Source organism: Coccinella septempunctata, chromosome 7 (genome assembly GCF_907165205.1).
Source record: "Coccinella septempunctata chromosome 7, icCocSept1.1, whole genome shotgun sequence".
In the NCBI taxonomy this organism is placed as follows: domain Eukaryota; kingdom Metazoa; phylum Arthropoda; class Insecta; order Coleoptera; family Coccinellidae; genus Coccinella; species Coccinella septempunctata.
The window spans coordinates 16,218,981-16,235,677 of NC_058195.1; the positions used below are offsets into that span (position 1 = coordinate 16,218,981).

At 35.5% G+C, this 16,697-nt stretch overlaps 1 protein-coding gene across 3 annotated transcripts in view; it reads left to right on the forward strand.

Annotated features, from left to right (window-relative positions):
- LOC123316468 (potassium voltage-gated channel protein Shaw-like) overlaps positions 1–16,697 on the forward strand; it is a 229,838-nt gene that overhangs the window by 33,019 nt on the left and 180,122 nt on the right. The gene's annotated exons all lie outside the window — the stretch shown is intronic.

Here is a 16,697-nt window from a genome sequence, read left to right on the forward strand (position 1 = left end):
AATTTACCCCAGTGTAGAGGAGGGGTAGTTTACATCTCCTTTTGACTGTGTGTAGATAAACTACACTCCCTCTACACTGGTGTAAATTCAATCAGCAAACGAATACTAAAATCGAGTGTAGAAAAGTGCTACACTTTTTATGCAAACGAAAGGACCTACTGTTTCATTCGAAGTGGGTTTCTGATTGGCATGGATTGACTTAATATAAAAATGAATGTGTGAATATCCCAAGAATATTATGGCCAAGTAAAGAGCATCCATCTGAAGTAGTTCCATCGCCAAAATTGATCCCACTATTGTATTTCATATTATTATAAAACAATTTTCGAAAATAAGGTTCTCATAATTTTGTCTCGATCTGAGACCAAAATTTTGTTAATTTCAGATATCTTGATGAAGTGGGTCTGAGTGGGTTAACTCTTTGTTCATGAGAGTGGGTTTTTTCACGAGTCATCTCGGAGGAATTTTCCTCGTGAAAAAATTGCGTTCTGTCAACTACATCAAAGGTTTCCGGCACTTCTATTCGAAGTTTCCTGAAAGCTATCTGGAAATGAACTTTTCCGCTTCTTTGTACATGGATTCGATTGTCAGATCTACACACATTTCCTCTGCCTATTCCCCTTCCCTCATGTACTTTTTATCTACTTCTTGCATCTTGCATGAATACATGTACAGGACGTCCTTATTACTATGATCAGAACTGCTATTTTTGGGCATTCTTTACTACTATCTTATATAATACGAGGATGTATTGATATCTAGTTAGCCTAGACCAATTCCATGCATACAAAATATATTGTGTTAACATAGCAACGAACAATAATTCATTAGAAGTGTCAGTGTGAAGTTTGAGGTCAAAAAAGTAAACCAGAGTTACGCAATAAATTAAAAAAGAAGATGTCCACCGAAATTGTGAAAATCGAAAAATTGGAGTATCGAGCCATCATCATGTTCCTGTATTTAAAAGGGTTCAGAGGTAAGCAGATTTACGAAGATATGCTTAATACCCTTGGTGATCAATGTCCTTCGTGTGCGACCGTGAAAAATTGGACTGCAAGAAAAAGAGGTAAATATGCCATTGAAGATTATGAGCGATCGGGAAGGCTAGTTTCTGTGTCAGTCCCCGAAAATATCGATGCAGTCCATGACATGATTTTATCCGACCGTCGAATTGGGCTAAAACGGATATCTGAATATTCTATACGAACGCGTTCATCATATAGTTCACATGAATTTGGACATGAGAAAAATTGCTGCAAAAGCAAAATGGACCCCAAATGTTTGAATCTTGACCAAAAGCGTGCAAGGGTAGAAGCATCGCGTTCGATCTGTGCTCGATTTGAAAACGATGAAGACTTCTTGAACCGAATTGTCACTATGGATGAGACTTGGGTACATTTCTACGAACCAGAAACAAAGCAACAATCGATGGAATGGCGAAAATCTGGTTCTCCAAGACCTAAGAAGTTCCGTGTCCAAAAATCTGCTGGAAAAGTTCTTTTTCTTTTTTGGGATTGCCATAGAGTAATCATGATTGAATTTTCGGATAAGGGTAGAACGATAATCTGGGATTACTATTCGACATAACTGACCACTCCACGAGAAGAAATTAAAGAGAAAAGACGAAGAAAGCTATTTAAAGGTGTTTTGTTTTAGCAGGACAACGCCACTGCACACAAATTTCCTGTTGCCATTAAAAAAATTCGTCATTTAGGGTTTAAAATACTAGAGCACCCCCCTTTTTCATCAGATTTGGCTCCATCCGACTATCATTTCTTTCCTCAACTGAAAAAAAGTTTAAAAGGTCGTAAATTTTCTTCCAACGAGGAGGTAAAAAAGCTGTTGAGGTCTGGTTTGCAGAGCAAGGATAAAGATGTTTTTTGAAAGGTCGAGAGACGTTGCAGGTTCGCTATAATAAATGTATCCAATTAAGAGGAGAATATGTTGAGTAATAAAATATTTTGACATTGAAATTTTGTTTTGTTCTATAGTAAGCTAAGAATTTTTCAATAAGTATATCTTCGTAATGTACCATACCAAGGATTCAAACGAAGGATTTCAATTCAATTTCAAGCATACATGAATCAACTGTAAGCTTCCAATCCCAATCCTCACCACAATAATAAAATCCTGGCCACGCTAACGGAAATCGGAATTAGATCATTTCGGAGCTAAGTCTTTGATAAAAGCATCACATAACTGAGGACATATCAACTCGACAAGATAGAGCAAATGCTTGGGATCATTCAATCACAACGGAGCTCCACAACAAGTGGTTTCTGCTATATCCAAACATGATAATTTGCAGATTCCGCACATACCGAATTAACAGGAGGCACTGTTTTCATTTGACCCGCATTTCCGTTGGTAATTCAGACAGATACGGGCCACTGAGTAATCGAGTTAGGTAAGGATGATGGATTTCGGATTTGGGCATGATGACAACCTTGAAATGGCGGATCTTGTCGACAAATTTGAAATTTATGCAAATTGTTCAGCAATCTGAATGTGGATTATTGGATGGATGCATAGAATAAGAATAATGAGGGATATGAATTTTCCCACTGAATCATTCAAGATGTGGAGGCCTTGTGTAAGAAAGTTGATTAAATCCGCTGCTTTCACTTTTGGAGGGCAGACGCGGTCGACGAATAAAATGCAAAGTGAATTTCCCTTTAAAAATATAATTTATATTCAAAATAACGATTTACGACTGAATATTTATAGTCCATTCACTTTTTTAAAACCAGTCGATTGGCGGTTTTGTGGAACGGACTCTAAAATATTTTGGCCATGCAAGTAAAGGAAGGGGAGGGAGCATATACTTGCATAAACTATATTTCGCTTGTAACAAAAGTGTCACATAGTTTCCGCCATATTGGTGTGGGTAAATTGGCAGGAATTTGGTTTATTTGAGTTTCTTCAATTCGAAGTTTCTTTCGATTATTAAGGCTCACAGAATACATTACAGAGGGATTCCAAAATAAACAAGCTACTATGGTCTTGTTTTACTAGACGTCGCCAGAGCATTCGTCAAGGTATGGCATGAAGGATTAATATATAATATAAGATGAGAAGTGCTGGATATTCGATCAAAATATGCAAGTTGATCAGAAACGAGATCAGGAATTATCTCAAAAATGGAAGATTTTACGTGAAAGTGGAAGGAGAATGCTTCACAACAAGATATAACGGGGCACCATGCGATTTGGAGTATGATATAAGAGCTTAGGGAAAAAACTCAGTAAAAACCCCGTCTCCCCTGAGTAGTGTAGTGATGACAAATTTGTTTACAGAATAAACTTTTAATACTGAAGGGCTTCCATTGATATAAAATTTCTGTATCCTTTTCCATTTGGAAATAATATCTGAAACAGAGAAACAGTGAATAATTAATCTTTCGTCAAAACTTATTCGATGACTTGATGATGAATGAAGAAAACAATAAATAATTATAGGTACATAACTTGTCCTTCAATTGCACTGGGATATCATCTCTGCGTCAAAAATCTTCTACTGATCTTGGTGGAGGACCACCCTCGTCGTTAGAAATGCCTTCAATACTCAAATAAATAATAGCCAAATCTTGCTTTTCTTCTGTTCTTCAGTTGTTCGAGGAACGCTACAGGACCCTTATGTTGGGAAATCATCTCCCATAGATATAGCAGCGGTTATTCGATAGAAAATTGAAAAAACTGGAAAGAAATTCCAACCCCTTCCAACTTATATAGGCAGAAATGCAACCGCTTTAGTTCGCCCTTCAGCCGGTGCGATTACTTTGGGGCGCTAGAGTCGAGTCGTGTTACTATAGAAATCAAAAATAATATCTTTGATAGAAATCCTACATAGATTTTCAATCTATGAAATATTGTTCAGATGACAGATTTATTTTGGCGAAGTTTTTCCAAGAAATGTTCTTATTTTTTCAATAATTTGTTTGACTAGTGGGAATCATATACGTTCTTCTAGTTCCGTTTCTTGCTTTAGTGGTAAGTGATTGGTTTTTTTGATAATTATGTTTGTGTAATCATGAAGCTTGGAATTTGTCTGCTCACCGATGGCTGAAAAAAGTATAAGTTCTTCAGTATTTGAAAACTCAACATTCCTTCAACAAATTTTTTTCGAAAATGGTTTACCAGAAGAAACAGAGAGTTTACCGAAGAGAAGACTTCGAATATCCAGTCAACAGGAGCAATTACAAGAATACCTATAATTCATTTCTAGTTTACTGTAATAGTTATGTCATTATATTCCTAACCAATATAATTTTCTGCAGAACAACTCTTTAGAGATATGGTTTAAGGTTTAATAAAAATTCCGCTCCTTCCTAAACTGCTCTTATTTTATTTTCCAATAATTTGTATTTGAATACTTTTACAACACCCCCTGCAATGCAGTCGTTTTATTAGGTGGTATACCTTTTTAGTTCCACGGTGGGTAATTTCAGTCCTCAATTTTAATTGTTTCTGTACATACAATTCAATAGTTGAAAAAAAATCACGATTCATTTTTCAATCAGCAAATTTGTCATCGATTTATCTGTACCTAATGTAGTATCTTTAGTTTTGTTGCAAATGAATGAAATAGTTTCATTTGTGAATTACAAGTAAGACGACGCAAAGTCAACTGGGGTTCAAAATTTCAAATCGAATGAATAAGAATAGGTTTTGGCCCGCTACCTACGACCGATGCCGCAGAGCAGTAGTTCCGATTTCCACCGGTGCAATTTTAGAGCAGCGCTGTTCTAGAGCCTAGAACCATAGATTAAAAACAGTGTCAACAAATTTAGTACGGGAGTACGGACTTCCTCTCGTTTGGTATTTCTATGGAAATTCAAAAAACTCCTGACACTTAATGTCAAAATCAATATTAATGAATAAAATGCATCGACTTACGTGGTTTAATATCCACCTTCCTGATTCCTGCAATATCCGAGTATACCCAAATAATAAAATATTCCACGGACTGGCTGTTAGTCTGACCCTTGACCGTTTGCCCTAATATAACTAGAATACAGGCCTTTTACGCCTGCTGCCATAATAATAAGCGTTTCTCACATTAAAATTCTCGGCAATTTTCTGCTACTCTTTTCATCTCCTCTTGAGAGAGGGATTTTAGCCATTCATTAATTGGGGTGTGTGATGGCACTAATGAAAATAAATGCGATTCGAAAGCAGTGAGCGAAAATGCACAATAAAGTTGTCAGAATATCATGATACGGGGGCGACCATCAGTGAGAGAGATTTTAATGGAAGGAGAACCCTTTTTGAGCTCATAGTCGGGCACCTTACACTGGCTTATGAGACGTGAAATAGTTGCTGGTGATACACTAGCAACCGCATTATTGAAGATCACATGCTATACTACCGTGCGATATCAACCATAAAACCTAAATTTTCGCTTCAATCATACACGTATATTATACAGGGTCTTTCACGAGGAACCTCACCCATATTTATACGGGAAACTACTGAACGTATTTTCATGAAATTCAGCAATTATAAGTATGTCACGATGCTGATGAAATCTAAAATATTTTCAAGGCATGAGCACCTCCGGTTTTTCCGGAAATGACGTCAACTTCCGTTTTTCAAATTAGAACACCATTTTTTTATTGCAGAAATAGATTCCTTAGAAAATTTCAAGTTATTTTGATGTAACATTTTTCAGTTTTGGTTGGAAAATTCTCTCTGAGCGGGAAAATTCGAAAAAAAAATCGAAAATAGAGGTCCGCTGAAACAAGAATAACTTCGAGGTTTTTGGATGGAAAATTTTAATTTTTGGGATTTTTCAAGATGTAAGATTGATGTATCCACTTTAAAAATCCAAATCGCGATTCATGATACAGGGGGTGAAAAAATCGCTTTCAAAGTTAGGGATGACAAAATCGTGAAAAATCAATTTTTTCAAATTAGAACCCCAATTTTTTATGGCAGATATTGAATCTACGTTGAAAAATAATGTGAGTGTATGCATCACACCCTTGCCCTAAAGTGGATATTTTCTGAGTTATTCACAAAAAACTAGAACTAGAAACTGTTTTTCGTCTTGAATTTTCAGCTATTTCTTTTCCCTTCACGCCAAAAAGATGAAATTTTCAGGAACTGTTACTTAAACCATGTTTTAGATTTTACTACCCTAATATGCAAGAGAAAAAAGTTACAGGTTGTTCCTAAATAGATGGCGAATTTTGATTCGAATTTGTATCGGAAACCTCTTTATTTCAACTAATCGGCCATCGGTTTTCTCTCCAGTGATAAATAAATAACTCCTTTAGACTATTATGTTTGGGGTAGGATAAAAAATATTGTCTACTCAACTCCCCTGACTGATAAAGAGGACTGCATAGAACGAGTCAGAAATGCGTTCAGGTTTGTTTAGATTTTTAGATTCAAAGTTTTGAAACTCAATTTGGTTTTTAAACACTTTTGCAGATCTCTTCCTCCCGATGAAATAAGAAGAGCAACGCACGAAGCATTCCTGAGACGTATAAATAAATGTCTAGAAATTAACGATATCGATTGAAATTTATTCTGGGAGGATTCTGCATCTCTTCATAAACTTTTTAGGGTTTTCACTCCCAATCTCTGAAACAAAAAGTTTATGAATAGAAATTAACGGTCAAAATTTGAGCATCTTCTCTAGTTATAACTGCGAGAGTTTGCCATGGTTCTCCTAATAGTAACTTGAAGTCGGTTTCAAGAAGGGGTGAAAAATCTACAGCATGGTTCAAATAACAGTTCCTGAAAATTTCATCTTTTTGGCGTGAAGGGAAAAGAAATAGCTGAAAATTCAAGACGAAAAACAGTTTTTTGTGAATAACTCAGAAAATATCCATTTTAGGGCAAGGGTGTGATGCATATACTCACATTATTTTTTAACGTAAATTCAATATCTGCCATAAAAAAATGGGGTTCTAATTTGAAAAAATTGATTTTTCACGATTTTGTCATCCCTAACTTTGAAAGCGATTTTTTCACCCCCTGTATCATGAATCGCGATTTGGATTTTTAAAGTGGATACATCAATCTTACATCTTGAAAAATCCCAAAAATTAAAATTTTCCATCCAAAAACCTCGAAGTTATTCTTGTTTCAGCGGACCTCTATTTTCGATTTTTTTTTCGAATTTTCCCGCTCAGAGAGAATTTTCCAACCAAAACTGAAAAATGTTACATCAAAATAACTTGAAATTTTCTAAGGAATCTATTTCTGCAATAAAAAAATAGTGTTCTAATTTGAAAAACGGAAGTTGACGTCATTTCCGGAAAAACCGGAGGTGCTCATGCCTTGAAAATATTTTAGATTTCATCAGCATCGTGACATACTTATAATTGCTGAATTTCATGAAAATACGTTCAGTAGTTTCCCGTATGAATATGGGTGAGGTTCCTCGTGAAAGACCCTGTATAACGCATTTTATTTACATGACGAGTTTCGCTACATTGCAGATTGTTCGGATGTAACAACTGGTATTAGAATATTTCAAAACTAGCGAAAGATTTACAAAACATCCGAAGAAGCTACAACTTAGCGTCATGTTTCATTAGAATAAATAGAAAGCATAAATTTGTTTACATTTTGACAAAACACTCTGTAGGTACCTACTTTGCCTTTCCAAAACTTCGTTATGCGTTTCAGATTCTACCAGAGTGAGTCTTTATAAGTTGTCAGTGTTTAAAAATTTTTTCTGAAAAAGAATCTTTGAAAAAGAACAATATCGAAACCAAACATTGTTTCGAAGTTGTTTCGACTAGTGTAAATTTCTAAAATCTGATTCCCCTCGTACTAATAAATACAGGGAGGCTCTTTGACTCGTACGAATATTTGAACAGTAGATTCTTGAGGTCAAAAGAAACACTTTTTTACCATACCATTTCTTCCGAGTCGGCTCGGTTTAAAAGATACAGGCTGTTGAAAAACCGTATCAAAATATTACAGTTGGGAAATATCGGTCCAAGGAACAAACACAAGAAACTATTCTTTCACGACGTTTCGGCACTTTATTGTGCCTTCTTCAGGCTAAAAAATGGAAAATTATGCTATAAACAGTGACATAGATAATATAAAAATATGATGGCATAATATTCATATAAATTACTAAAATTATCGATCTAATACATTACAAATACAGAATAGAATATAAAAAAATATAAAAACACCGAAAACAACATTAAACATCAAAGCAGACTGAGCAAGACAACTGTATAGCAAGACAGGCCAAGGAAAAAAGGAAAAATACTCACTGTCAGAATATTAAAAAATTTCAATATTTTCATGTACAGAAAATCGTCATAAAAATGAAAATAAAACGGGAAAACTAGTTCTACCGGATCTAGGCATCGATGTATGTTTGCTTTTTTGGGTCATGACACATCAAACGCAGAATTCAAATGAATGGAAGAAAAACGATCTACAAACACAACGGAAACACGAGAGACAACATGACACTTGCACAGTGGCGTAACGAAACGACCAAATATTTAACTGGGCTTTCAACATTTTGAAATCAAGTTGGAATATGCCACACTCAACGTACTAACGTCCGTACGTGCATTAACTGTGTTTGGGAACTTTTTTATATAAATCATCTCCTTAAAGCAACGTTTAAACCAGTTGTTCTCCCGACCCAAAATTTCAACGTTCTGAAAATCAAAATTGTGGTTGGATGATGAAGCATGAGCAGATAATGCTGTGGATTCTTTTTTATTCTTGCAATCCCTTTCATGTTGGGCAGATCTGTTGCCCAAATATTGCCCTGTTTGCCCGACATAACACACGCTACAATCCCTACAGTTGATCTTATAAACCACCCCAGAACATCTCTCCTTCGGATCCCTATCCTTAAGCTTTGAAAAAATAGACCGAACAGTTTTGTTGTAGTAATAAATAACACGATTTGTACTATCTTTCATTAATCGTTTGAGTTGTTCGGACAACCTCGGTACATAAATACTTTATTTCTGATGAGGAATGGTTACCCGAAAAGTTTGATACATAAAATTTTTTATTCTTCTAATGTTGAACCTCCACCGCACACGTTGAATAATGTTGACGAGTCCCATAATAATGTCAGAGTCTGTAAGTTGATTTATGTACCGAGGTTGTCCGAACAACTCAAACGATTAATGAAAGATAGTACAAATCGTGTTATTTATTACTACAACAAAACTGTTCGGTCTATTTTTTCAAAGCTTAAGGATAGGGATCCGAAGGAGAGATGTTCTGGGGTGGTTTATAAGATCAACTGTAGGGATTGTAGCGTGTGTTATGTCGGGCAAACAGGGCAATATTTGGGCAACAGATCTGCCCAACATGAAAGGGATTGCAAGAATAAAAAAGAATCCACAGCATTATCTGCTCATGCTTCATCATCCAACCACAATTTTGATTTTCAGAACGTTGAAATTTTGGGTCGGGAGAACAACTGGTTTAAACGTTGCTTTAAGGAGATGATTTATATAAAAAAGTTCCCAAACACAGTTAATGCACGTACGGACGTTAGTACGTTGAGTGTGGCATATTCCAACTTGATTCCAAAATGTTGAAAGCCCAGTTAAATATTTGGTCGTTTCGTTACGCCACTGTGCAAGTGTCATGTTGTCTCTCGTGTTTCCGTTGTGTTTGTAGATCGTTTTTCTTCCATTCATTTGAATTCTGCGTTTGATGTGTCATGACCCAAAAAAGCAAACATACATCGATGCCTAGATCCGGTAGAACTAGTTTTCCCGTTTTATTTTCATTTTTATGACGATTTTCTGTACATGAAAATATTGAAATTTTTTAATATTCTGACAGTGAGTATTTTTCCTTTTTTCCTTGGCCTGTCTTGCTATACAGTTGTCTTGCTCAGTCTGCTTTGATGTTTAATGTTGTTTTCGGTGTTTTTATATTTTTTTATATTCTATTCTGTATTTGTAATGTATTAGATCGATAATTTTAGTAATTTATATGAATATTATGCCATCATATTTTTATATTATCTATGTCACTGTTTATAGCATAATTTTCCATTTTTTAGCCTGAAGAAGGCACAATAAAGTGCCGAAACGTCGTGAAAGAATAGTTTCTTGTGTTTGTTCCTTGGACCGATATTTCCCAACTGTAATTATTAATTGGAACGAGATTTTCCTGTTCGTATCAAAATATTATTTTCAGTTTTATCTCACAAACGGTTTCATCGTATGAAATTAATTTCGGAATATAGTTTTTTATTTATTTGATGAATATTTTTTTTCGTAATTGTTTAATAATCCATTGTGGAGATCACTATCACGGATAAAGAGTTGAATGTCTAAAGACTCCCACCATTTTTGTACAGATCAATTTGAGCTGATTCTTTAGAAATTTAATTCTCATCAATGAGAATCTGGCAACTTATCGACCGCATAAAGTTTTTGCTTCTTCATTGTAACACGCCTGGATTCTGAAGATGGCCGCAAGCCGAAACATGTAAGGAAGGCTTAACAATGAACTTGGAGCTAAATAATAGTGGGAGTCTTCAGACATTGAGCCCTTTATCTATGATTATTTTTCGAAAATATCACCCACGTCTTCCAGTTTTCTCATTAGGACCATTATGTACCATAAAAATACCAAAAATTCAAAGAACTCAACTCTTGAAACTAAGTTGGACGCTATTTTATGAATATTTGAATGTTTCGTGAAATGAAAGTATTCTTCATATTTTCTCGTAAAATACGCCGTTTTCGAGTAATTCGATGTTCAAAAATAAAAAATAACTGTGATATTCGGAAAATTGGGTACTTTGGCTGAATGCAACTCTGTTTGAAGGATACACAGATGTGTACTGTCAATAGTATCATAGATTCAGCTTGTTTTTCTGAAGAGAATTTTTTTCCCAGGGTGGCATAGCTCATTATATAATCTTAATAGGCTATATCTTTTTATCAGGGCAGAATCGGAAAATATGGTATAGAGAAAAAGTGTTTCTTTTGACCTCAAGAATCTACTGTTGAATTATATTTAAGTCTCTCCCTGTAGATATTAGGGTCTTTGAAAAAGCAATCTCTTCTTCTTCTTCTTTATCAGCCACATCTTGTCCACTCCTGAACGTAGGCCTCCTTCAAATTTCTTCATGCTGTCCTATCTTGTGCTGTTTGAAACCACCCTATACCTGCCTGCTTTTTGATGTCATCGAGCCATCTTTTCTGTGGTCTTCCTGCGCTTCGCCTCGATCCTCTTGGTCGCCAGTGCACCAGTCTATAAGCCCAATGTGTTCCATCTTTCCGCGCCACATGTCCTACCCACTTCCATTTCAGCTCCGCGATCCGCTCTATCACATCCATCACCCTAGTTTTCTGTCGGATATCCTCGTTCCTCTTCCTGTCTCTGAGACTAGTCCCGAGCATAACTCGTTCCATTGCTCTTTGCATCACTCTCATTAGATTCGCTGTCTTTTTGGTCATTGCCATCGTCTCCAAACCGTAGGTTGCTACTGGGAGTATACAGGTGTCAAAAGCTCTTCGTTTGAGATTAATGGGGATGCTTTTATTTTTGAATATATAATTCATTTTCCCAAACCCTGCCCAGGCCAATCTGATTCTCCTTTTTATTTCTGCCGTCTGGTTTTCTTTACCTATTTTAATCGCATGCCCCAAGCATACATATTCCTTCACGTTTTCCAGTTTCGTGCCATCTACATGTATCGTTTATTCGGTGTTACTTATTATTTTAGTTTTGGCGATGTTCATCTTCAAACCGATCCTCTTCGAAGCTTCGTTTAGTTGTTTTATCATTTCGCTCAGTTCTTGCATACTATTGCTTATAATGACGATATCGTCGGCAAATCGGAGATGACTCAAATATAATCCGTCGATATTTACTCCTTTTGTTTCCCACTGTAAGGTTTTGAAAACGTTCTCTAGTGCTAGAGTAAAAAGCTTGGGGGAGATTATATCGCCCTGACGTACACCCCGTTTTACTTCGATCCTATCGGTTTTCAGATCTTCGTTAATTTTGACGTGAAAAGTTGCGTTCTTATATATGGCCTTTATGAGATTTGTGTACCTTGAATCTATTCTAGCATCATCCATAGCTTGTAAGAAGGCCCAGGGTTCAACAGAATCGAACGCTTTGTGAAAATCTACAAATGCCAAATGAAGGGGTATGTTATATTCCGTTGTCTTTTCTATTAATATTCTTATGGCTTGTAGGTGGTCAGTAGTGCTGAAACCTTTGCGGAAACCCGCTTGTTCTGCTGGCTGGTATGCATCCATTTTATTGGTTAATCTATTGGTTATTATTCTGGTGAGGAGTTTGTACATGTGGGATATAAGCAATACTTGAGGAATTATTCTATTTCTATATTTCTATTATTCCATTTCAATAGTCTGAAAAAACAAACAAAAAAAGCAATGAGAGCTTTTATTTTTCGATTTATTCCATTAAACATGGGATAAAAAGCTATGGGAAATCCTGGAATATGACATTGATTATACTCAATATTTTATATGTATTTGTAATGTCTTCACAATTTAATGAATACTATGAGATCAACTATGTGACAAAATGAAATGAATATTATTGTATTCATTTGACCTTCAGTCTTAAATTATATATAGGTAATATTGTATATTTACAATACCTAACTGTAAAGAATATGATTTATTCTTGTTGATTACTTCTCCTCTGTTACGACTTGGTTAACGCAATACCAAATTTTTTATTCTATTTCAACAGAAATTTACCTCTCTAATAAGAGAGGTCCACAATTTTAAGTTTCTGAGTTAGAACTGTAGACAACTTCAAAAAAGCTCAAATTTTGTAGTAGTGAAGACATTCAATCGATTTGTAGCTTATTCGTTGAGTTCTAGCAAAATTGCTAAAAGATCTAAGCAACAATTTTTTTAAGTGAATAGAACCTAGCGGCTTGGACCATTCCACTACTGTTTTCTACAGGGCTGATTTGAAATATTCAATAGGAGTAAAAAGTAGTAACCCACATTTGACAAGCTGAGACTTGAATTCTATAGTTCTAGTCGTGAGTTAGGCGTTTATGGTTTTCTACAGCGAAAAAAGTTCAAATGTGTTTTACTCGAAATTTATATTGAGTGAATTAGACCCATTCACTTCCAAGGAGACGGTTTCTTATAGTATAAAAAGATTTATCGTCTAAATTTCAAATAATACCTATAAATTCGAAGGAGTACCAATTAACATCAGCTGTATACATCTTGCAATACCAATCAAATCGACCATAAAAATATATTTCTCGCTACCTCAATATAATCACTGCTTCACCTAATGAAATCCCATAAAATTATGGATGTAGACTCTAAATAATATTTACGAGCCACATAAATGTTGTCTGTAATAAGTTCGATCATCTGCTGGATATTTCAAATGAAACCAGTTGGAGAACATCGTAGACGATATAAAATTCAATATTGCATGAATGGCCACTTCGGACTGTTTATTTGAATTGTTCCTAATAATAGAATAAATTGACGTTACAGTTATTGCATCGAATATTTATATCCTATGTGATCATCTATTTTCAGTTCATTATTTACATTTATATTCTGAAATGTTCATTTTCTGATGAAATCAATAGTGTTGGATATACAGGGTGTTACGGTTAAAAGGGTACAGAAATAATTTTAGGAAATTGTTTGAAGGAAATAATCTTAAAGGTTCAGTTTGTACGCATGAATTCAGGTTACTATGTTACTAATACATAGATGCCAGCAAATCGATTTCTGGAACTAAGATCTCAAGAAGATATTAGGTGATTAAGCCAGAGAAAACCTGAAATAACAATAACCTCTGTTTGCCAAAAAGCATTCCATCGAACTAGAAAATTATACCAGGATGTATTGAAAAATTCTCAATTATTCAACATATTCTCCTCTTAATTGGATACATTAATTACAGCGAAACTGCAACGCCTCTAGACCTTTAAAAAAAAAATGTTTCTTCTGTCTCTACAAACCAGACCTCCACAGCTTTTATTACCTCCCCGTTGAAAGAAAATTTACGACCTTTTGAACTTTTTTTCAGTTGAGGAAAGAGATGATAGTCGGCTGGAGCTAAAGGAGGTGTTCTAGTATCTAATTCAAACCTTAAATCACGAATTTTTGCATGGCAACATGAAATTTGTGTGCAGGGGCGTTGTCCTGCAAAAACAAAACTCCTCTGGATAGCTTTCCGCGTCTTTTCTCTTTGATTTTTTCCCGTAAAAAGGTCAGTAATGTCGAATACTAATCTCAGGTTATTGTTCCACCCTTATCCAAAAAATCAATCATGATTACTCCATGGCAATCCCAAAAAACTGAAGCAAGAACATTTCCAGCAGATTTCTGGACACGAAACTTCTTAGGTCTTTGAGAACCAGAGTGTCGCCATTCCATCGATTGTTGCTTTGTTGCTGTATAGTAGAAATGTACCCAAGTCCCATCCATAGTAACAATTCGGTTCAAGAAGTATACATCGTTTTCAAATCGAGCACAGATCGAACGCAATGCTTCTACCCATGCACGATTTTGGTCAACATACAAACATTTGGGGATCCATTTCGTAGCAATTTTTCTCATGTCCAAATTGACGTGAACTATATGAAGAACGCGTTCGTATGAAATATTCAGTGCTTCAGATATCCGTTTCAGCCCAATTCGACGGTCTGATAAAATCATGTCATGAACTACATCGTTATTTTCGGGGACTGACACAGAAACTGGCCTTCCCGATCGGTCATCAACCAACCTCAATGAAAAATTTACCTCGTTTGAAACTTGTAGTCCAATTTTTCACGGTTGCATACGAAGGACAATTATCACCAAGGGTATTAAGCATATCTTTGTAAATCTGCTTACCTCTTAACACTTTTAAATACAGGTACTTGATGATGGCTCGATACTCCAATTTTTGGATTTTCACAATTTCGGTGGACATCCCTCTTTTAATTCATTGCGTAACTCTGGTTTACTTTTTTAATCTCAAACTTCACACTGACACTTCAATGAGTTATTGTTCGTTGCTACGGTAACGCAATATTTTTTTTATGTATGGAACTGGTCTAGGCTAACTAGATATCAAAACATCCTTGTACAAAGGGTGCTCTTCGAAGTTGGATGTCATCTCAATAAATAGGCTGCCACTTTGGGTTCATTATCAACTAGGTGACACATATTTTTATTCCTCGAGACATATCAACATAAAAAAGTTGTGGAAATTCCAATAAGATCTTTCCAATGTTCATGTCCCAAATTTTTCGGTTTTTATTTTGAATATAGACATTAGTTATCTGGTTCCTCATCTTTTCATTGCATTAGATGGCTTATTGTAGAACTTCTACGTACCCTTCGTGAATTAATTCACCAAAACCCTTCGAACTCCAATTATTTCCCACGTTCTTCCTGTCAGAACTAACAATTCTAATAAATTATAGAATCATTGCGGTAAAATAGCTACGAAACTTCGAGAGACATCCTAATTGCCCCACCTGGAATCCTTTCTTAGATCAGCCGTTTTTGTAACGTTTCCAAGGAAACTCAACAATCAATTTCTCAAGAGTTAATTGGCTGATTCAGCTCCCACCTCAACTGAACTTAGCTTCTACCGGGAGCTTTCAGATAGCTGGCGCCAATCATTGGGGTGATGAGTTAAATTAGATACATCCAAAAGCAATATATTATATATGGGAATCCAACAAACGTAACTTATTCAGAAATCGATGAAGAATTTCATGAAGGTTCATAATCATCACAAATTATCAATAAATAAATAAAGGGGCCCAGAATCCATTCTATTTTCATCGAGGTGAGTCGTGTTTCTCTGACAATGCCACATAAAACTAAAACTATTGTCTGAATCTACTCTATCTGAACAAGATGGTAGTAGTTGGGAAGCCGACGATGCTGAATCGGGATTTACTCGACCGTCGTGGAGACTTTGTAGTAGGTTTTGAAGAAAGATTAGGTAGTAGAAGGAAAAAAGTTTCTATGATGTATGCACTTTCAGCGGTGGGGAAAGCCTTTGCAGACTTTCAAAGATGTACAAAAATCGTCAGGTGTACATACTCGAGCGTGTCAAATTGATACATTCTCTACGTGCCTCTGATATTAAGTTCATGTTAATCTGACAGTTTACGAGGTGAGACCGGCCTTCGGAAGAATTGAAAATGGAGAAAAAAACTTTTCGAGCGTGTCGGATTTTTAGAGGATATGTTAATTGGACCCAAAGAAAGTTACTTTTCAAGAGACTGACAATTAGGACGTGACGGAAGGTCACAGCGGTCCTTTGAAAATGCAAAAAAAATTGTTACTTGTACATACTCGATAGTGTCAGATTTTCATGCTGATGGTTGACCCATTAATCTTACACTAATCAGAAGGTTTTTTTTTAAATGACAGTTTGGAGATGATAGCAACGCATTTTTTCTTTAATATCTCCCTTTCTGTACCTCTAATTATTTCTGTATTCATTATGAAAGTTGTTGATAATAAAATTCTATACAACTTTTATTCGAAACATTTTTACATACAACGGTTAAGACGTTTTCGAGTTAGAGAACGATAAAGGCGAGGAGCTTAGCCACACATGCGAAAGTTCAGGGTCAATGTAGAAACCCAGTCTGATGTACATTCATCGTCATATATCTAGAAAACGTTCGAACGCATAAAAAATTTCTTCCGGAAAAATTTATAGAAAATTGTATTCTCTACTACTTTTATAATG